Raw genomic sequence first — 23,134 nt, 5'->3', positions numbered from 1 at the left:
TGTTCCTGTCCGAGACCAGCAGTGCTGAGTCATCTGCGAACAGGAACAAGTTGCAGTCACAAGCTGAAGTCATGTCGTTAACATAAATTAGGAACAGTAAAGGCCCTAGTATGCTTCCTTGTGGGACACCACAGCTCACTGGGAGGGGAGGGGACAGTGTTCCGTTCACCTCCACCATCTGTTCTCTCCCCTCCAGGTAGGATTGCATCCAGCTCACTGATGTGCTATCAAAACCAATAGCTTTAAGCTTGTTAACCAGTATGGAGTGGTTCACGGTGTCAAAAGCCTTTTGGAGGTCCAGCATGACCATGCCGCAGTATTTTCCAGCATCCACCTCGTGTTTGATGTGATCGCTCAAATAGAGGAGGCATGTGTCAGTGGAGTGGGATGTTCTGAAACCAGATTGGAACTCGTACAGCAATTTATTAGTGGCAAGATACTTTACAACCTGTTCATAGACTATTTTTTCCATCACTTTCGAGATGGAGCTTAGAATAGAAATAGGGCGGTAGTTGCCGGGTTCTAATTTACTCCCTTTTTTGTACAAGGGGGTTACTTTGGCCAGTTTAAAATCTTGGGGGACCTGTCCCTGTTTGATGGAGAGGTTAACTATGTGGGTGATGACTGGAGCTATGGAAAAGGCTGAGTCTCTGAGAAATTTGGAGGGAATATTGTCATGGCCAGTGGCCTTGTGGGGTTGGAGGGCACTCAGTTTTTTAAGTACCTCCTCGGTTGTTACCATTGCCATTTTAAAATCATCTTTACAAACACCAAGGCTACTCCATAGCTCTGGTCCATAGCTCTAATGAAATGCAATGCATTAGAGCTATGGACCAGAGCTACTTACTCCACACCTTTCAGTTCAGTTCCAATACAGTTCCCAGTCTATCAAAGCCCTTCAGCACGTTGCATAAAACCAGACAGTTAAATTCATTGTAAAGCCACACTGTACCAGTTTATAAACAACCGTATCGGTACTCACTCACAAAAGGTTTGTTGTTTAAATCCCCATGCACTGCTCCTTGTCCTCCACTCAGAGTTACAGACCCGTAAGGGTCCATTTGGTTCCATGTGTTACTCTGAATACTTTCAGAGTTACAGGGTGCATTTGGTTACAGGCAGCTACATGAGAATGGCGTCACGTACGTCAGCTGTAGCTCCCTGTGTTGTTTGTTGATGTAATCACTAGCAGGTGTGAAAACAGCCGACGTTCTGAGCTTGAAGATCGGCAGTACAGAGTCACAGAATTCTATAGGTTCACCGACTTCAATGTAACACATCGGAAACTAATTAAATAACTTATAATAAAAATAACTAAAAACGAATTGTCCTATTAATAAAATAGATCCATTAATTCACATTTTATTACATTATTTGTTCTGCCTGGTTTAAGAAAATGAACATAATTGTAGTATTCTTTGTATTAAATAACTAGTTGTTCCATTAAGTTCAAACTAGTTCTATTTATGAATACATTTTAAATATGTATTTATTTAAGAAAATAAACACATTGTCTATTATTTATTGTATTATCTAACCTTGTTTTTCTATTAATAATCTAGATCTATTCATTAGATTGTTAAATTATATTTTATTACATTATTTGTTCTGCCTGGTTAAAGAAAAACATTATTAAAGACTTGTTTACATTGAGGTCCATTTGCATCAGAACATTTAATAACTAAAAGTTATTCTAATTTCTAACGTTTTCAAAGGAGTACAGAGTCATTTCCTGGAGGAAAAGTACCACACTACAAGAACAAGCCAAACAGTCTTATTACTTAAAATTCAGTCTGGTCTTCGTGGTAAAAAATGTAATACAACATTCATGTTTGGTGGCATGGCTCTGTTTTGGGAGATTGTCAGCATTAATATTAATAAGCCAGGTAATTCTGTAGAGACCTTGGGGTGAAAACCTTTGAATACCTGAGGCCTCCTTTTAGCCCATTTAGACCTGGTGAAACCTATACACTCCATCATGGCCCATAGCACTTACCCTACCCCCCTTAGACAGCATTTCTGTAGACTTAGATAGCATCTGATTGATACAAACTTATAGCATGTTATGTAGACAGCACTATAATTGCATTGTATATAGTCATAGCACGCCATAGTACATAATTATGTAGAGCATAGTAGTATATATATATATATATATAGTTTATATGTATAGTCTCATAATATAGATATTCCACTGTTACTTTCTTAGCTTACGCATGTTTTTATGATGAATGCTTTTTTTGTGATGTATTCCCATGCTTTTTGTTCATGCTTAATGTAAATCGCTCTGGATTAAGAGCGTCTGCTAAATGCCTAAATTGTAAATTGTAAACCTTATACCATTCATGCCGGGATCCACCCGTCTACATCCTTTATTGTTTCAATAAGAATTTGAAGGTTTTCAGAAAACCTTAGGCTAGGTTTTAGAAGGTCTAAATGTGTAAAATACATTAACTATAACTAAATATTCCTTAAACATGTAAATAGTACCACTGTATTCCTCATCCTTATTATGAACCATTTGATCTAGGGGTAATGGACCCATAACGGACACCCGGGTATAAATGCAATAATTTATTAACAAGAAAATAATGATTTACAGATATATGGCATCATGAATAAAGTACAATCAACATGAAACATATTACTTTTATTACATTTCTTTTTTTTACTATGGCGTCTTCTCTCGTGTATCATCAGATGTCCGGCTCCATGCCTCTCCTTGGAGGCCAGTTGGGTCAAAACACAGTTTAACACATTGTGACAGCTGTAGTGAGTCTACAGTCCACCTGCCTGCTGGCAATATAGCCTGGTTGTGATATGTAGATGTGATTGATATCGTTTGTTTTTTTAAGTCATATAATTACAATACAAAGTAATTGTATTTATTACTATTGTATTAATTGTATTTTATATATTACTATTTTTATGTATAACTTTATTACTAATTGGATTTATTTGATGTATTACTATGTTATTACTAATTTTATTTTTTATACATTTATTTATTTTATGTATTACTGTTATTACTAATTCTATTTTTTAGACATTTATTTATTTTATGTATTACGGTTACTAATTTTATTTTTTATACATTTATTTATTGTATGTATTACGGTTACTAATTCTATTTTTTATACATTTATTTATTTTATGCATTACTGTTATTACTAATTCTATTTTTTTATACATTTATTTTATGTATTACCGTTATTACTAATTTTATGCATTACTATATTGATCATTTAATTTATTTTATGTATTATTGTCTATATTACTAATTATATTTATTTGATCCATTAATTTTATTTTATGTATTACTAATTTTATTTACTATTTTAATTTACTTTTATTTTACTATAATCTATTTTTTATTGTTCGTTTTATCCATTTATTTATATTATTATCTAGTTATTTATATTAGTTTATTATTTTATTGTTTATTATTTTCAAAGAGCCCTGATTGATCACATCTACATATCACCACTACCAGTCAGGATCTGAGTGACTCAGAACCCTGGTGACCTCCAGATGGAGCCACACAGGAGACCAGCAACGTCCTAAAGAAAAGAAAGAAATGCTCATTACTACTTTGGTCATAAAACAATATTGATTGAAATATTTATTAACAGTTTGCAGAATTACAGTACATGCCAAGCACAAACTCAATACAAAGACTGTTAACTGTAAGTGGACGACCCAATTAAGCATTACACTTGTTTACAAGAGGGTCCACCATGTTCAATTCATCAAAACATTTAGAGACGTACAAATAAGACACTTCTATATAGTCAAAGAACAGAACAGGAATTCATCATAAAGGAGGTAAAAAGGGAAAATAAACTTATACAGTGAGGGGGAAAAAGGGATTCACATGTCTTAATGACTGTTGGTAGGGCATTCCACATTTTGGTGGCATAGGAGTGAAAATAATTTAGTCCCTTGTTTGTGCCGAATCTGGGTTGTACATGGTTCGTTGCACTCCCTCTGGTGTTGTGGGTGTGGACTTCGTTAACATTAAGGAAATATCTAGACAGGTACATGGGTATCTTGGTGGTGTATCGAATCTTGTGGACCAGACCCATTGCAAGATGCTGTACTCAGTCGTCGACCCCAAGCCATTCCAGCCTGTCAAAGTGGGCAGGGGTGAGGTGGGTTCGGGGGGTGAGGCCAAGTAGGAGCTTGACTAGTTTGTTTTGGGAAGTCTGGAGCCTAGTTTTAAGGGCCTTTGAGGTGCTGTGGTACCAGGAGGTGCATGCATAGTCAAAGAAACCTTGTACGAGGGCTCCTGTTAAGGTCTTCAAGGTGTTTTTGTTGACCAGTGAGGAGATCCTGTAAAGGAATCTTGTTCTTCGGTTGACTTTTTTGATTACGATGGTGGCCATTTTATCACCGGAAAGATTAGCCTCCAGGATGGAACCTAGGTAGGTAATTTCATCTTTACGTGTGATAACATTGTCACCAGCTCTAACCAAGAAGCCATTTGCCTTGCTGAGATTACTATTAGATCCAAAGAGAATGGATTCAGTTTTTCCCAGGTATAAGGATAGTTTGTTATCAGCGAGCCAGGTACAGATTCTACCGAGTTCAGAGCTGAGGGCCTTTTCAACCTGCAGTTTGTTCTTGTCCGAGACTAGCAGTGCCGAGTCATCTGCGAACAGGAACAAGTTGCAGTCACAAGCTGATGTCATGTCATGATCATAGTGTGTGCGTGCGTGCGTGTTGTATAGTTACCTTGCTGTGATGCAACTCCAAAGGTGATCAGAAATAGTTGCTCCATTGGCTAGAAACGTGCTCTTCACCGGCATGATGATCTTGTTCCTAAAAAAGGTCTATAGTCAACCCTAACTGATTACAGAACATGATATAAAAAAACACAACTAGAAGGATTTAGGCCTGTCACAATTACCCAATCGCCAAGTATTTGAGATACTTTTTTAGGGATAATAGTCATAATCGTCTCCATGTTGAAAATGTTCATATATTTTCAAACATTTTAAAGAAATAATGGAAGCAACCGATCTACAAGCTCTAAATGTGTCACTTTGTAATTTACTTCTTTTTTTTAGTGTATAAAGTTATTGAATTATGCCATGTGCAGCTTTTTGTTTACAAAGCCTACAAAAGCCAAAGTTTTATTTAGAATGTTAGTATGACGCAATTAAATTGTTACTTGTAATTTATTTGAGCGACAATTAAAATCGGCCATTATAAAACCTCAAATTCTGACAGGCCTAAACGGGTTCCAGTGGCGTCTACCGAACCTTCCAGCTCCGTCCGAGCCTCCCAGCGACCCAGAAGTCCTCAGCGGAAACACCCGGGGAAAGCTTCGGATCTCGGGCATCGGCTGAGATCTCCATTCTAACAAAGAACGAAAGAGACACCCCAAATTAGCTTTGCTGTGTGTGTGCGTGTCCTGTCACAACATACGCATGCACTTACAGTAACGTTTAATAGGGATCGACCAATTATCGGCAACGGACGATTATTGGCTTTTTACGAAGCCTAAAAAAGCCCTAACCCTAAAGCGGTTCGTACCGAAGTCCTCCAGCGTCTACCCAGATCTCCGTCCTCCGTCCTCCCATCCATCCATGGACAGACCTGCAGATCTCCATCTCTAGAGGCTCCAGCTGTGTCTATGATCTCCATCCTGAGAGAGAGAGAAAGAAACCATTAGCTCTACAAGCTCACAACACGTTGCAACGCAGTGAGAGCTTGTAGATCTGCCATTTTTGCTGAACGCTCCCCCAGAATAGGGATGCTGGGGTTGAAGTGGTTACAAAAGTGTCATCAAGACTTTGATTAGCTTGGAAAGCTGACAGACATTCAACCACAGTGCCACTAGGAGGCATCAACACATGTACAGTCCTCAACATCTTTTGTAATTTGTATTCAAGTGCTTCTAAAAGCAGATGAGATATTGACTCCTCTCAAACTATTGTGCGGAGTCATTTAGATTTATCATAAAATATTTAAAACATTTGGATTACTGTAAATTATGGCATTCTTCGTGCCATAACAGAACAAAAGCAGTTATCCATCCTCAGAAACAAGCAAGAACTGTTCCTACTCACAGCTCATCAGAGTCCTCTGAGGAAGCCCCCAGGGGGGGGGGGGGGGGGGGGGCTTTGGAACGGATCTCTGTCCAGGGAACATCAGCTCGTCTATCGATATCTCCATTCTAACAAAGAAAAAAAAACACACCAAATTAGCCTTTGTGTGTGTGTGTGTGTGTGTATGTGTGTGCGCCCCCTGTCCAGCAACGGCGTTCCAGCGACATCCACCGCGATCTTCATCCTAACAAAGAAAGATTGATTAGAGTGACCAAGAGCCAGATATATATTCTATCCTGTCACAACATATATACATCCTAGTACATCAAACTTTTATTTATAGAGAACATTTAAACAGAAGCTAAACATATCACTTACAGTAATAAACGTTTAAGTTAGGGTTCTTTTTTCTCTTACTTTGAGTCGTCTTCAGAGGAATGCAGATTCCTGGACAGCGGACACCTGCAGTACATCTGGAAGAAAGACATGGCGGTTATCGTCTATGAACGGCTGAAGAGCTTCGCACATCACTCCCTTGTTGTTGCTGCCAATAGTCTGTTAGGTTCTTAGATTACTTCTTATTCTTGATGACAATTGTTTATGAATTTGATGTATTACTATGTGTTGTTGTTGCTTACTGTAAGTCACTCTGGATAAAGTATGTGATAACTGCCTAAATTGTTGAAATTCCTAGACGTGATCAATTAGGGTGTGCTCTTTGGTGATAGCAGTGGTGTCATTTGTATATTTTTACAGTCCCACTCCTCCCCATCATATCTTGCGGTGAAGCTGGACAGAACACTGTCCTTTAAACAACACCTGACAGCGTCAAGAGAAAGACCACCGCCTGTGCCGCACCGATACGGCGTCTAGCCGGTACCGAGGCTCTGGTGTTCCCCACCGCTGAGTACTGTGCCCCAGTCTGGAGCCATAGCCCTCATGTTGGTTTTGGGGCTTTTTATGCCTTTACTGATAGTGAACAGTATATAGACAGGAAAGGGGGAAAGAGATGGGGAGTGACACGCGGCAAAGGCCGTCGGGAGTCGAACCCGCAGCACGCCATCCGGCTGGCTTGGCAGCCTAGGTGCCCAGACAGTTGAGCTAACCATCCGGGCCACACTTAAATATTTAATTGCAATTTATTTGAGCGACAATAATCGTCCAGTAAAAAGAAACCTCATAATCATGAAAGGCCTAGAGCGGTTCTTACTGTGCGGTTCCTCACCGGGCAGGCCCAGGTCTGAAGTCCTCCGGCACCTACAGATCTCCGACCTAAGAAAGAAAGAAATAAAGACCAAATTAGCTTTTGTTGAGCTGAATATTCAGAACCACTTAAACCCTCTATAGATTTGATAAAACAGACCTTTAAAGAGAGCATTTGGTATATGCTCCGATTTCACTCTACACAAATTGATTTGCCAAAAATAGCAGATCTACAAGCTCACAACACGTTGCAACGCAGTGTGAGCTTGTAGATCTGCTAATTTGGCTGAACGCTTCCCCCAGAATAGAGATGCTGGGGTTGAAGTGGTTAACAAAAGTGTCATTAAGACTTTGATTAGCTTGGAGAGCTGACAGACATTCAACCACAGTGCCACTAGGAGGCATCATACTGCCATGCTATACTTCATACCATAACAGTACAACAGATATCCATCCCAACAAGAAATATTCCTACTCACAGCAGAAGTCCTCCGGGAGGGAAGCTTTGAAACGGATCTCTGTCCTTCCACGACGTCTACCACGACCCATCCACCCTAAGGAAGAAAGAACGAAAGATTAATTAAAGTGACCAAGAGCCAGATCTACGTACATTGTGTCCTTTCACATCATACACAAAATGTATAGAGAACATTTAAAACAGAAGCCGACCATAACACTCACAGTAATAGAAAAGTCCAAGTGGTTTCTTACTTTGAGCCGCCTTCAGAGCCCCCCATGCAGATTCATCCATGGACAGCGAGAACTGCAGATATCCACCTGTAGGGGCTCCGGTTGAGCCTCTCAGCATCTGGAAGGAAGACATGGTGGTTATAGTCTATGAATGGCTGAAGAGCTTTGCACATCACTCACTTGTTGCTGCTGCCAATAGGAATTTGTGATGTCTGTGTGGCGACAATTGCTGTTTTTTTATAATGCATACAATTTATATAGCACTTTTCAAGGTACCCAAAGTTGCTTCACAAAACAGAAGTAAAAACTAATTTATTTGAAAATAAACTAGATTAAAAACTAGAAAATTTTGGCATGTTTGTGAAGCTTTTCGGTTCCACACCAGTAACTGCTGTTCAACAGCTACATCCACGACCTCCCTGCAACAACATCAATGTAGTATGGCTATGCAGACGACCAGAGTACTGTGCCCCAGTCTGGAGCCGTAGCTCTCATGTCAAGAAGCTGGATGCTGCCCTCAACACAGGATGGGCCACCCCAAACAAACTGCCTGCTCTCGCTGGAATCACTCCAACAGAGGTCAGACGAGAAGCAGCCACGCTGGCCCTCACCGGGAAGGCACAGCTGAGTGAATCCCAGCCATCTCCTCCACAAGGTCATCAGAGACACCACAGCACACGTGCCTCAAGTCACAGTGCCCTTTGCCTCAAGTTACAACACACACACACACACACACACACACACACACCAAGTCACGGCATCCTTTGCCACAGCACACGTGCCTCAAGTCACGGTGCCCCTTTGCCAATACAGGCCCAAGAACTGCTCCACACAACACCAGCTGACACCTCCAAGGCATCCTGGGTGAAGGCAAGACAGAGGGACCAGTGGAATACATTGAGGACCCCAAATATGTTCTTTGCCAGCACCTCCCCTGCAAGGAGTGGACAACCCTCAAAGCAGAAGTGGGACATCTCGGACAGTGCCCACTGTGAATGCGAGGATCCACTACAGACTGTGGAACACGTAATGACCATTTGCCCCAAATACCGGCCACCGAATGGTGATCGTGGCTTAGGTGACCTAGACAATGACACACTGTTGTTCTATGGACATACGGCAGAAGATGTTTATGAAACGTATTTTTTGTAATTTCTACATTTTTTCGGCATGTTTGTCAAACCTTTGTGGCATTTAATTTATGGAACTTGTGGATGTTTTTTTATTTATTGGTGAAGTTTTAGTGGCACTTTGAAATGTATTGACACATTTGATATTTTTTTTGTTAGGGATGTCCGATATTATCGGCCGATAAAGGCATTAAAAATTAATAACCCTAACCCTTAATTTTACTTTATTTATTTTTTTACATTAAAAACATCTACAAGCTCACAATACAATGAGCTTGTAGATCTGCTATTTTCAAATGATTTTTATACATTTGAAAACTTGAGATGAGAGATTAGATCATTTTAGATGAGACATTTTGCATGAGTAATTATTAATAATTACTTTTGGTATTTTAAGTACATTTTTATACCAAAACCTTTGTACCTTTACTCGAGTACATGTTGAATTTACTTGTAACGGAGTATTTCTATATTGCAGTATTTATAGCCTACTTTTATTTAAGTAAAACGTTTGAGTTATGTTTCCACCACTGGAAAAAGCCTATATATATATATATGCATGTTGATATCGGCAATTAGGGGTTGGACACGGACTGTCGGACATCCCTTGATTTGTGTGATTTTGTGCAGCTTTTAGTGAGTTTGTGGCATTTTGTTTACTTTAGTTTTTTTGTTTTGTGAAGGACCAAAGAGCACACCCAGTAATGCCAGTATGTATCACAAGGCTATTTCCACCAGTCAGGTGTACTTATATCTACATCTCATAAGCGGCCATGAACTAAACACTACAGAAATCACAATTTGACTTTGGCAGCAGCAAGAAACGACTGATATGCAAAGCTCTTCAGCCATGCTTCTCTCTATACAAACACTCATAATGTCCACATGGACATCTTAGCAGCCAGGATGGGGTGGTCGGCCTGGAGGCCACTCAGAACCCTGGTGACCTTCACATGGACATCTTAGCAGCCAGGATGGGGTGGTCGGCCTGGAGGCCACTCAGACATGGGGACACAGGAGACCAGGGCATCTATGGTCATCTCCATCCACATCTAGAAAGAAAGAAAGACATCAGAAGCTGACCATATCACTCACAGTAATAGAAACATAAGACAAATATTCCTTAAGACATCTATAACTAAAATGTAAAAATAAACCTTCTGTAACATAACACCTTCAATATATTATTTATTTCATAAATAGAGAATATTTTACTCCATAGGAACCGTTCCAGTTGCAGGTTGATGATGTCCATGTGTGGTCCAGCGCCATGGAATGCATAAAAAAGTATTTAAAATATTGCTTTGATGCTTATATTATATATATATATATATATATATATATATATATATATATATATATATATATATATAATTATATTATATTATAGGAAGTATTAAGCTGTTTTTTATTAGCATACGGTATGCATTCCATAGGGATAGACCATATGGACATGACATAATCAACTTGCAACAGGAGCAGTGAAAGTGAAAGATTATTTATTTATGAAAGAAATAAAATAGTTTCCATGCCTACCACCTGTTTCGAATTGTCACAATGCAGGAGGCAGCAGCTGAGCAGCACTACCCATTAATTAAAAACAAGTGCTTCCAAACAGAAAGTAGCTCAACGTCACTTACAACACGTCTACGGTGTATTTTTATGAAACAAATTTGCTTTGCAGATTGAGAGTAGGCTATAATTCAAGCTTGCCCTACAGCTGCAACGTTGGGGAGTTTAGCATTGTTTAATACAAGCAGATTGTAAATTCAATGTGGATCAATGGGCTGTCAATGGACGGCATTCATTACAACTCTAGATTCATCCCATTGCACTGGTGATGCCAATTAGTCATTTGACTCAGCTGTGTGGCGTCAGTGTGTCAACACAACTGAAAGGTTACTTTTTCCAACACATTTGGTTTAAATGCCTTACATTTCATTTCACAGCAACCTTCTACATAAAAAACAAACGAAATGATTAAATTCACACAACTCAAGAGGCTCACTGCCTAAATGTTCCACAGTTCAAACGATAGCCTACCTTTCTCTCAAAACAAAACAACTTAAAACAGTTCCTCTGTCAAACCAATCCACCGTTTATGAAAGCCCTTTTCAAAATGATAATTACCTCGCTAGCAGGTACAGTTAGCACAGGGTTTAAATGGCTACAGCCAGGGGGTCCGCCGCTGGTCCGTCTGTTGGCTGTTGTGTTTGGAAGAGAAGGATTCAGACAGAAATGCTTTCAATAATCATTCAATCAAAGTAGCCTCGGTCCCAGGCTTACTTATCAAAGTGACGCGGGGCAGGTCATGTGCGGAGAATGACGCGATGTGATTGGCTGACAGGATGGTTGAATGAAGTGACATGAATATTCAAGTAGGGGCGGGGCCGTGGGCTGGGTTGTAACTGTGTGTACGTGTGTGCGTGACTGCGTGTGCGGCCTAGACTACTATTTAAATAGTTTTGAGGGGAAATAAATGCTATTTGTCCCAAAGTGACTGCTAGAGATTGCTATTGTTTTCATAAAGCATTATATTCATTATCACCCTTGCAAAGTTCTGAGTTCTGTTCTTATTCAACGGCCTTTGTCCCTCAAAGGAAAATAGGGTCTCTGACACCCTCAAGTGGACAAAATCAGTAACAGCTCTATAACCATTTCCCGTGCTGCCTTTTGTGGAGTTGATGAGGAAAGTTATATTTGAAAATAGGGTTAAAATAACTATAAGCCTACAATATAACAGACCACATAATGTAGGCCTACCGTGAAATAACTTAAATGGATAATAATTAACCCATGAATTATAGTTACATTATTTCATTCCTGAAGGTTAGTTCATAGATTGAACCCATTGTAATTTAGGCTGCTTGTTTCTTGTGTCAACTTGACACCAACAAAGAAAGAAGCATGTTATTATTTTCTTATGAACAACAGACTCTGCACAACAAGCTATCAAAAAAAGAGAATACAGAAGAAACATTTAATTCTTTAAAACTATGGATGGAGCTGAAAATATTCACCATTTCAGCAACGCCAAGGAGCGCTTTCTTGTTTACAGGTGGAGAGGAACTTTGATAAGTCTGTCAGGGACAACTATGGGTGTAGTGGTGAAATATTACACGTCTCCACCAACCTGTTCATTCATTGAGCTGACTACAAGTTAAAAAAACATGATGTGGTAGTCTGGTAGACAATTAGTGGACAATAAAACACTGGATAAAACTAAGATACACAATAAAACATCAGCACTCGACTGCAGTAATAAACACAGATCAAATAATTTAAGGGCACTATGAGTGTCGCAGGATTCCCACACATTTTTTACAAATGCATTTCCAAAACATTTACAGGAATATGTAACAATAATTCAGTGCAATGATTGATTGATTGCTTTATTTTGTCATTCTTCCCAACTGTAGCAGCAGAAAAAATTAAATTACGTTTCTCCTAGTTAAAAAGACACTAGGAGAAACGTAATTTCGTTTTTGAGTCTTAGTCTTATGTGCAACAATAACAGAGGGCAGTTTAGCAACAATAACCCTATCTAACCCTACCCCTAAACCAAAGACAGGCAGTGTAGCAACAATAACCCTATCTAACCCTACCCCTAAACCAAAGACAGGCAGTGTAGCAACAATAAAGCACAGAATATAGAACGGTATAATTCTATTCCAAATGTTGTGCCTAATCTTTGCTACACCACCACCTATCCTAGGACATAGGATCATAGATTCTACATTTGTATAATAATAATATAACATAATTGTTAATTGTTATAATGTGTGGTGTGTGGTGTGTTTCAATCTGGACGTCTTCCTGAGCTGTAGCAGACTTTAAGTCCACCAAAGTGCTAATGTTTAAGGTTAGCACTGAACGAGTACGACAGTTATGGCCTAAAGTTTGGCTGAATGAGTGTGACGAGGCTCACTGCATCGTCACACTCATATGTGGTGAAATATGTGCTGCATGCTCCTATATAAAACGATTCAAATCATGCTCTGTGCTCAGGAAAATAAATAAAATAACCATGGTGGACTTAGACCCGTTTTGGACATTCAGCTGTCGCCGTTTTTCCGCTAGCCTGGAGAAAACCTGACTATCAATTCATGCTGGGCTGAGCTCTCATCTCTGGTTTGTTTGGCTCCACTCACTGCAATCATGTCCCACTCCATTACACCTTGAACAGGAGAGAGCAGAATATTAGTTAAGAACAGATAGAACATAGTAGATACTGAAATCACATATCATATTGGTCTGAAATAATGTTTTTTTCCTAATGGAAATAACTGGGTCGTATTATAATCAGGGACTAGACTATTTGACATTCAATGTTCTTTTTCCACAAATGAGTCTTGAAAAATGGGGGTCGTCTTAATCAGATGTACCTTCGACGCCAGCCTCTGTAGTTTAATAACACTGTACCTTTGACAGGCAACCTCTGTAGTTTAATAACACTGTACCTTCGACAGGCAGACTCTGTAGTTTAACCCATTTTGCGCGGGAACCCCTTTTGGTGTTAGCATTACGTTATGCTTTAGCTATTTTTGAAAAATCGAAGAACGACTGACATAGAAACATAGCTTTTTCAGAAAACTGTCATTTTCAAACAGACATTTTTAGAATCTGATCTCAGGTCAGAATGGGTTAATAACACTGTACCTTCGACAGGCAGCCTCTGTAGTTTAATAACAATGTACCTTCGACAGGCAGCCTCTGTAGTTTATTAACACTGTACCTTCGACAGGCAGCCTCTGTAGTTTAATAACATGTACCTTCCACAGGCAGCCTCTGTAGTTTAATAACCAGTGTTGGGCAAGTTACTTTGAAAGCGTAGCTTGTAAAGCTACAAGTAGCTCACCATGGCAGTAGCTTGATCAAGCTACATAGCTACCCCTGGAGAGATGTAGCTTGTAAAGCTACAGCTACATGGAAAAAGTAGCTCAAAGTAGCTCAGCTACTTCTTATTTTTCAGCGTTAAATTGAGAATGTACATGCGGGAGACCCCTCCTCCCCTCTGGGAGACCCCTCCCACCCTGCTCCCCTCGGGGAGACCCCTCCTCCCCCTGCTCCCCTCTGGGAGACCCCTCCTCCCCCTGCTCCCCTCTGGGAGACCCCTCCCACCCTGCTCCCCTCTGGGAGACCCCTCCCACCCTGCTCCCCTCTGGGAGACCCCTCCCAGCCTGCTCCCCTCTGGGAGACCCCTCCCACCCTGCTCCCCTCTGGGAGACCCCTCCTCACCCTGCTCCCCTCTGGGAGACCCCTCCTCACCCTGCTACCCTCTGGGAGACCCCTGCTCCCCTCTGGGAGACCCCTCCTCACCCTGCTCCCCTCTGGGAGACCCCTCCTCACCCTGCTCCCCTCTGGGAGACCCCTCCTCACCCTGCTACCCTCTGGGAGACCCCTGCTCCCCTCTGGGAGACCCCTCCTCACCCTGCTCCCCTCTGGGAGACCCCTCCTCCCACCCTGCTCCCCTCTGGGAGACCCCTCCTCCCCTCTGGGAGACCCCTCCCACCCTGCTCCCCTCTGGGAGACCCCTCCTCCCCCTGCTCCCCTCTGGGAGACCCCCCCACCCTGCTCCACTCTGGGAGACCCCTCCTCACCCTGCTCCCCTCTGGGAGACCCCCCCACCCTGCTCCCCTCTGGGAGACCCCTCCTCCCCCTGCTCCCCTCTGGGAGACCCCTCCTCCCCCTGCTCCCCTCTGGGAGACCCCTCCTCACCCTGCTCCCCTCTGGGAGACCCCTCCTCCCACCCTGCTCCCCTCTGGGAGACCCCTCCTCCCCCTGCTCCCCTCTGGGAGACCCCTCCTCCCCCTGCTCCCCTCTGGGAGACCCCCCCACCCTGCTCCCCTCTGGGAGACCCCTCCTCACCCTGCTCCCCTCTGGGAGACCCCTCCTCCCCTCTAGGAGACCCCTGCTCCCCTCTGGGAGACCCCTCCCACCCTGTGATACCAGGGCCAATCAGAGGCCAATTAGAGGCAGCTGTCAAGTGCTGATATGCCCTCAAAGCAATCAGAAAAAGGAACAGTCCTTGATTTTTCAAAGGGGGTTCTAGTACAAGAATTAACACAGCAACCAATGGTCAAAATTAATATATTTCTTTCATGTTATTGCCCAAAATTGTAGCTTGTAACTTGAGTAGCTAAGCTACAAAAAATGACCCAAAAGGTAGCTGAGCTACTTGACGAGGTACACAAATATGAATGTAGCTAAAATACCACAAGCTACAGCAAAATGTAGCTCAGCTACGTAGCTCAGCTACATGTAGCTTAATACTCCCCAACACTGTTAATAACACTGTACCTTCCACAGGCAGCCTCTGTAGTTTAATAACAATGTACCTTCGACAGGCAGCCTCTGTAGTTTATTAACACTGTACCTTCGACAGGCAGCCCCTGTAGTTTAATAACACTGTACCTTCGACAGGCAGCCTCTGTAGTTTAATAACACTGTACCTTCCACAGGCAGCCTCTGTAGACACTTTTAAAGCACAGCTCAAGACTCACTTCTACACTACACTGCTTTTAGTTTAACTTTTAAATTATTTGTTGTTATTCATGTCCTCAGTGTATTGCATTACTGCTATCATTTTCATGTCATGAAATATATAGGTGCTATACAAATAAAGTTTTATTACTAATATTATAGTAGTAGTAGTAATTAATAACTTTATTAATCCAACGTTTCGGCAAACAGGATGCCTTCTTCATACCCTGAAGAAGGCATCCTGCTTGCAGAAACGTTGGATTAATAAAGTTTATAGCATCGTGACTACGAGCTGTGCGGCCTCTTTCCTTTCTTAATCAAAGATTACATGATAATACCACTACACTGCAGCTGTTTGGTCTGTGAGTATCGTTCATTATGCCTCCTCTTAGTAAAAGGCTCATAGGATGCATAATGAACTATACTCACAGACCAAACAGCGGCAGTGTAGTGGCATTATCATATAATCTGCCATGACAACTCAGAGTTAAATGAATGTACCTTCTATGCGCCACACCTCTGGTTTCAGAACATCGATGGCCTCCAGCAGCATCTGAAGAAGCACGGTGCACATACTGTACCGCTGTTAAACCCATGGAGACCTGAGAGCACATTAGACCAAAATAATGTCCTGAAAATCAATCCTGACGCTTTTCTGAAGAAAAAAAACAACCCCATCTGAAAAGAAACAACCCCATCTGCCGAGCCGAATAAAAGTCGGTTCGGCGCTGTAGAGCCTACAATGTGACGTCATTTGAGGTTCGGGGGGGGGGGGACAGAGGTCCCTCTGTGCCCAGTTAAGATGTGGTGCTTTACCTCTGGCAGTTGAGGTTGGCAGATATACTGGCATTCCTGAGGAGCAGCGACTGTGTGCTCTTTGTGACCTGGGAGTTGTAGAGGATGAGTTTCATGTTGTATTCTATTGTCCACTATACCATGATTTAAGAAACTCTTTATTTGAAAGAATTCAGGATAAGTACCCAGATTTGTCTGAATGTTTTATGTTAAATTGGTTGTTCAGTAATGAAGTTTTTGTTTTAAGAAAATCCGTAGAGAAGGCATGGCAGTTACGTTGGAGAACGATGTATCCATGAGTAACTGTCTATTTGTGTATATGTATCATCATGTATGTACAATTTTGTGAGTGTCTTGTAAGCCGAAATGTCCAAAAGAACACTCAAAACCCACCTTTTCAAACTGGCTTTCCCTACATAACCCCCCCCCCCCCCCCACACACACACACACACACACATATTTTTTTTTCTAGTTTTTAACCTTTTAAACCTTTTAAATAGTTTTCTAATAAATATGTCTGTACTTCTTTCTGTAAAGCGACTTTGGGTACCCAGAAAAGCGCTATATAAATCGTATATATTATTATTATTATTATTATTAAGCCTGTGCGGGCTGGGCATCTTATGATGTAGGACACTTTAATAAAAACTCTATCTTCTATATATATCTATATGCAGTCTCTCTGCATTCCATGTATGTGACTGGCCAGGGGGAGGTAGTTTAGAGACCAGGATTACTGCATGTTTTTGGGGAGAACATGTCAGGGTATCTACCCTAGGGGACACGTGGAGAACATGTGAGGGTACCTACCCTAGGGGACACGGGAAGAACATGTGAGGGTACCTACTACCTACCCTAGGGGACACGGGGAGAACATGTGAGGGTACCTACCCTAGGGAACACGGGGAGAACATGTGAGGGTACCTACCCTAGGGGACACGGGGAGAACATGTGAGGGTACCTACCCTAGGGGACACGGGGAGAACATGTGAGGGTACCTACCCTAGGGGACACGGGGAGAACATGTGAGGGTACCTACCCAGTAAACACTCCCCCTGCTAGACATTTTCATATTTACGGAATGTGCCATTTTTAAAGTTTTCAAAATGTATAAACAATAAACATCTCCTGTGTGTGTGTGTGTGTGTGTGTGTGTGTGTGTGTGTGTGTGTGTGTGTGTGCGTGTGTGTGTGTTGCGTGCGTGCGTGCGTGCGTGCATCTTACCTGTAGTGAGCAGGGCACTCTGATCCATCAGGTTCCTGACTTCCTGGGGCTCTTCAGGGGCCATGATGAAGACTGTATGTTCTCCCCGTGGCCCTTTCTGAAACCAGTCGCTTGACTTGAAGTGCTCTCGGGAGGTTCCCTCGTCAGGAAGTGCCCCTCCAGCTGAATCAAGTTCCATTGATTAGGGTCCTGGGTATAAAAAACAGTTTGGAGATACACTCGCCCTCCTTGTGCAGAAACAGGAAACAGACACCATTCGTTGCCATGGTTACCATCATGCAATTGTGTTACCTGTTATTTTGTTTGTACAGTTATATTGCATTGCATCGTGTACGTTTGTGTGACATGTGGATTTCATTAATATGGAAAAAGGAAATACAGCGTGACTGTCAAAAATGACATGTCATATACATCCATGGTGTTTATAAATCATTGTTAAAAGTTGTTTTGTTTGTATGGTTTCATTTATAGCTTTTCACGGTGGGGTAAATAAAGAGCCCTTGTGAACATCAGTTAGAGCGTTGTCTATTCTGCATCAGATGAAGATTGTTTAGGAGGAGTTTATTTATCATTTATTTGTGGTGGTACTTACATTTGTAGGTGGCGGTTTCCATGCGGACAGAGAGCAGGGCTGCACAAGGCAATCGAGTCTAGATCGGCACAGACTCGCTCTTGAGGGCTTTATAAGCCACTTCCACTCAAGGCTGCTTGGTTTCGGACGACACTTAATATGGCGCAGCCTCGCGTGAACGCGCACATCGAGGGCAAGTGTGTAGGGCGAGTGGCGAGGAGCTGCTTTCATCCAGGTCTATCAGCTTCACGTCCACCTGCATGCTAACAGACACACACAGACCAAACAGATCAGCTGTTATAGTAGTAGACCACAGCTGACTTTTAGCCTCTTTTTGGGAGAAATGACAGCTAATCAAGTCACTTTGTGTTGGCTTACAGCTCTGCTGGCAGGTAAATGAATCCCCTGGCAGCTAAATAAAACACTAAGGGTTGCCCACCTGCCCCTGGCAGCTAAATAAAACACTAAGGGTCGCCCACCTGCCTCTGGCAGCTAAATAAAACACTAAGGGTTGCCCACCTGCCCCTGGCAGGTAAATAAAACACTAAGGGTCGCCCACCTGCCCCTGGCAGCTAAATAAAACACTAAGGGTTGCCCACCTGCCCCTGGCAGCTAAATAAAACACTAAGGGTTGCCCACCTGCCCCTGGCAGCTAAATAAAACACTAAGGGTTGCCCACCTGCCCCTGGCAGCTAAATGAAACACTAAGGGTTGCCCATCTGCCCCTGGCAGCTAAATGAAACACTAAGGGTTGCCCACCTGCCCCTGGCAGCTAAATAAAACACTAAGGGTTGCCCACCTGCCCCTGGCACGTAAATACATAAGTGTAGTGTAGTGTAGTGTAGTGTAGTGTAGTGTAGTGTAGTGTAGTGTAGTGTACAGTACAGTACAGTACAGTGTACGTACCAGACAGTGAGTATAAGTACTCTCAGAGTAGTGGTACATCAGAGACAGAACCAGACAGAGGATCAGTCCAGTCAGAGCCAACAGAACCGTCCCTACGGCCAGGTGGGGAAACGAGACCCTGATGAGAGGACGGTCCCTCTCCAGCCCGATGTACCCCGCGTGTACCATCCTGGAGTACACACATATACACATGTATTTATACACATACAGTATATGTGTACAGTATAAATACTTCACTAAGATACCCATGTACCTGTCCAAATACTTCACTAAGATACCCATGTACCTGTCTAAATACTTCACTAAGATACCCATGTACCCGTCTAGATACTTCACTAAGATACCCATGTACCTGTCTAGATACTTCACTAAGATACCCATGTACCTGTCTAAATACTTCACTAAGATACCCATGTACCTGTCTAAATACTTCACTAAGATACCCATGTACCTGTCTAAATACTTCACTAAGATACCCATGTACCTGTCTAAATACTTCACTAAGATACCCATGTACCTGTCTAAATACTTCACTAAGATACCCATGTACCTGTCTAAATACTTCACTAAGATACCCATGTGCCTGTCTAGATACTTCACTAAGATACCCATGTACCTGTCTAGATACTTCACTAAGATACCCATGTACCTGTCTAAATACTTCACTAAGATACCCATGTACCTGTCTACATACTTCACTAAGATCAATATGTCAGTTTGTCACATTCAATAGATCCTGTGATCTTTTCAGATGAAACAACAATTTAATTGAACATGGTGGACCCTCTTGTAAACAAGTGTAATACTTAATGGTGTCGTCCAGTCATATAGTAACGGTCTTTGTATTGAGTTGTGCTTGAAATGTACTGTAATTCTGCAAACTGTTAACAAATACTTCAATCAATAATTATAATGTTATAACAGATAAGTGCTCTTACCTTCAACCTTCACAACTGCAGCTCCATGTGAGCCAATCACATGGACTTTAATATGACTTCATGTCATTAATACTCATCACTTTATTAATATGGATATCCTCTGTTGACTCCAGCTGTAAGATGAGCTACTGTAGCTATAATCAGCTAAACAGAACTGATGATGTCACTTATTATGAATACTAATTGTAGGAGCCAAAACCTTATATTTAATTATATTATTTATTTATTGGCCCTCTGGTGGTGGTGTTCTGTATAATAATGTCTGCTCTCTGCCCACTGCAGGATACCTTATAAGGCACTGTGTGTGACAATAGGGGCGTGACAGACTGGCAAGCAGACAGTCTTTTGACCTTGCAACTGAAGGATCTCTGTATTACTTTATTTTATCCTACAAGTTTAAGTTTACCGTTTTTTGCATCCCTGTAAAGGAAGAAAAAATAAACAACTTTTATTTATTATTATTTACCGAAACCTACCTGGAATGGACATTCTATCATTTCATTCAAACAACAACAAGCAAGCGTCTTTAGTATAGTCAGTCTGCCCAAGAAGTGGCTCACACAAAGGTTTTTAACAAAAGGATAAGTGGTCACTACATTAGTCAAAAGACTCGCTTTGGAGTTTCCATTGGAAAGGAAAGGATTGCTGAAGAGGAGCAAATGTTTGAACGGCGGACAGTGTGGCTGAGAGAACAAAGGACAAGATGGTGGTGCGGTACAAAGCGGTAAATAATACAAACTTTTAAAACATCATAACGAAGAAACTATAAGCTGACACTGGAAACTGTGGAGGAATTGGTTAAAGGAGGACTTGAAGTTCATTTAGGAGCGCAAAAAAGTGACATTTGGTGCGCATTGAGAGACATTAATTTATTCCATTTAATTATTCTTCAACTGCATGATTTAAAAAGTGCGCTAAACGCCGCCCCTCTGAAATGCAATGATTAAATCATATCTTGCCTTGGATTGGAAACAAAGAGAGTTTGTAGGCTATATTGTTCGGCCTTTGTGTTCATAAAACTTGAAACTTTGAACTTAATGCAACATGGATGGAAATGTATCAAACAATGAAATGGAAGGAACTGAACAAAATGTTGCGGTGCCACTGCTCACCGTGAGTGAACCCACGTTACCCACTGAACCTGACGTTTCTGAAATGGACGGAGAACACATTGCAAAAATGCGCTCATCGCGCAAATACAAACTCTCCCCACTGACACGGAGAATGAACATTATAAAGGAATTGATGAAAGACAATATGGTTACTGAGGAATTGGATGAAAACAGTACAAATCACTGTTGGTTGATTTTTATGATGCGCACGTGTCTTATCAAGCACTGTTAAAGGGGTCCGAGGAAATGAATGAAAGTGAGAACTGGTTTCAAACAAAAATGAGCAGCATAAATGAATTTATGGATGATGTTATGAAATGGAAGTCTGGCCTGACAACCAGACCTGATGATCAAGATATTGCTCTTGGTGACAGTGCGTCAGGTGCCTGGAGATCCAAGCACAGCTCAAATACTGGTGCGTCAAGCAGGTCTAAAGGGAGCGCGCACTCCAGTGTATCTTCTGCTCGCATACGCGCAAAAGCCGAAAAGGCTGCAGCAATTGCGAAATTAAAGTCATTAAAAGACAAACATGTGTTGGAGGAGGAAGAGGAGAACCTCAATAAACAAATGGAGCAAATAAGAAAAAGAAAGGAAACCCTTGATGTGCAGGCTGACTTGGATGCAGCCACTGCTAAAATAAACGCTCTTACTATTGTGGAAAGTCATGTTCAAAGCGCTCAAACTCAAAGCGCACCTCCACCAACAACGGATGGAATGAATGAATATTGTGACAAAGGTGGCGACATATACATGATGCCTGAAAAGGAAAAGGATGACACAAAAAAGGAAACGGTGCATAAGAGCACTACACGTACACAAAGTGTGCGCCCAAAAGAATCACAATTTCGTTTATTTCCCAACTCCTATCCACAGGAAAAGCCTCCTAAATCATCAGAATATTACATTAAAAAACAATATGGTGGCACACAGCCTGAGAAACCACTATATTCCATGCAGGACAGAACCCAATCACATGCATCAGCATCACAATCCAAAGACGACAATAAAATGCCCAAGCCACAACCCCCAGTGCATGATGCAACTCTGTACAGTATTTTGCAAAAACAAAATGAAATAAAACTGCCTCTCTTGTAAAACGGCATCATAATTCCTCTTTGCCTCAAAAAGAGATCAAGGTATTTGAAGGTGATCCAGTTGAATATAGATCATTTATGAGAGCTTTTGAGTATTTTATAGAAGCCAGAACAGCCTCTGGCAGAGACAGGTTGTACTATTTGGAACAGTACACAAGGGGGCAGTCAAGGGAACTTATCAGAACATGCCTGTACATGGAACCAGAGAAGGGGTATCATAGAGCTAAAGAGCTCCTCCAAAAGCATTATGGCAACGAATTCAAAATAGCTAATGCATATATAGAAAAGGCCCTGTCATGGTCTTCTATTAAGCCTGAGGATCCTAGAGCTTTGGAGGCATTTGCTTTATATTTAAGAGGATGCTGCAATGCAATGGAGGAAATCACATATATGGAGGAACTGGACTTGTCTTCTAATTTAAAAGCTCTGGTCACCAAGTTGCCATATAAAATCAGAGAAAGATGGAGATCTGAAGTCTGTGAGCTACAGGAAAAGCGTAACAGCAAAGTCAGATTTTGTGACCTGGTCAGGTTTCTCGAATATCAGGTGAAGATCCTCACAGACCCTGTATTTGGCAACATTCAAGACCCAACTGCCCCAAAAGCTCAGAAACAAAACACATACAAAAAGCCCAAATCCACTGGCAGCAGCTTCGTTACCAGCATAAGCAATATCGACGACAATTCCCAGTCACCCCAGTCACACTCACAGCACAGCTCTCAAACTGCAAACAAACCTTTCTGTCTGTTTTGTTCAGGTACCCATATAATGGATGAATGTCAAACATTCAAGAGGAAACTGCACAGAGACAAAATCACCTTTCTGAAGGAAAGGGGAATATGTTTTGGATGCCTTGTACAAGGACACATGAATAATCAGTGTTTTAAACGCTTGTCATGTAAAGAGTGCAAATTTAACCATCCAACTGTGCTACA

The 23,134-nt window shown here is 41.7% G+C and overlaps 2 long non-coding RNA genes and 1 pseudogene across 3 annotated transcripts in view; all 3 read right to left on the bottom strand.

Moving 5' to 3' along the window:
* LOC310877259 (post-GPI attachment to proteins factor 2-like) overlaps window positions 1–20,119 on the bottom strand; it is a 125,221-nt pseudogene extending 105,102 nt beyond the window's left edge. Inside the window, exons 1-2 of the transcript in view lie at window positions 19,994–20,119; window positions 19,056–19,224 (exon numbers count right to left, since the gene is read on the bottom strand). The product of the transcript in view is annotated as a post-GPI attachment to proteins factor 2-like (transcript). The remainder of the gene's footprint in view (window positions 1–19,055; window positions 19,225–19,993) is intronic.
* LOC310854064 lies at window positions 3,454–5,365 on the bottom strand. The gene is made up of 3 exons (XR_014568851.1): window positions 5,265–5,365; window positions 4,735–4,821; window positions 3,454–3,560 (listed from the first exon to the last, which is right to left on the bottom strand). It is a non-coding gene; the product is annotated as an uncharacterized lncRNA (long non-coding RNA).
* LOC310854070 lies at window positions 5,538–6,508 on the bottom strand. Its single transcript, XR_014568853.1, has 3 exons — window positions 6,471–6,508; window positions 6,075–6,297; window positions 5,538–5,650 (listed from the first exon to the last, which is right to left on the bottom strand). It is a non-coding gene; the product is annotated as an uncharacterized lncRNA (long non-coding RNA).
* Window positions 20,120–23,134: the final 3,015 nt, after the last annotated feature.

The sequence above is a fragment of the Protomyctophum parallelum genome (genome assembly GCF_964188405.1).
Source record: "Protomyctophum parallelum genome assembly, chromosome: 2".
NCBI lineage: Eukaryota > Metazoa > Chordata > Actinopteri > Myctophiformes > Myctophidae > Protomyctophum > Protomyctophum parallelum.
Note: the sequence above shows the minus strand (reverse complement) of the source record. Positions and strands in the feature narration are given on the sequence as shown.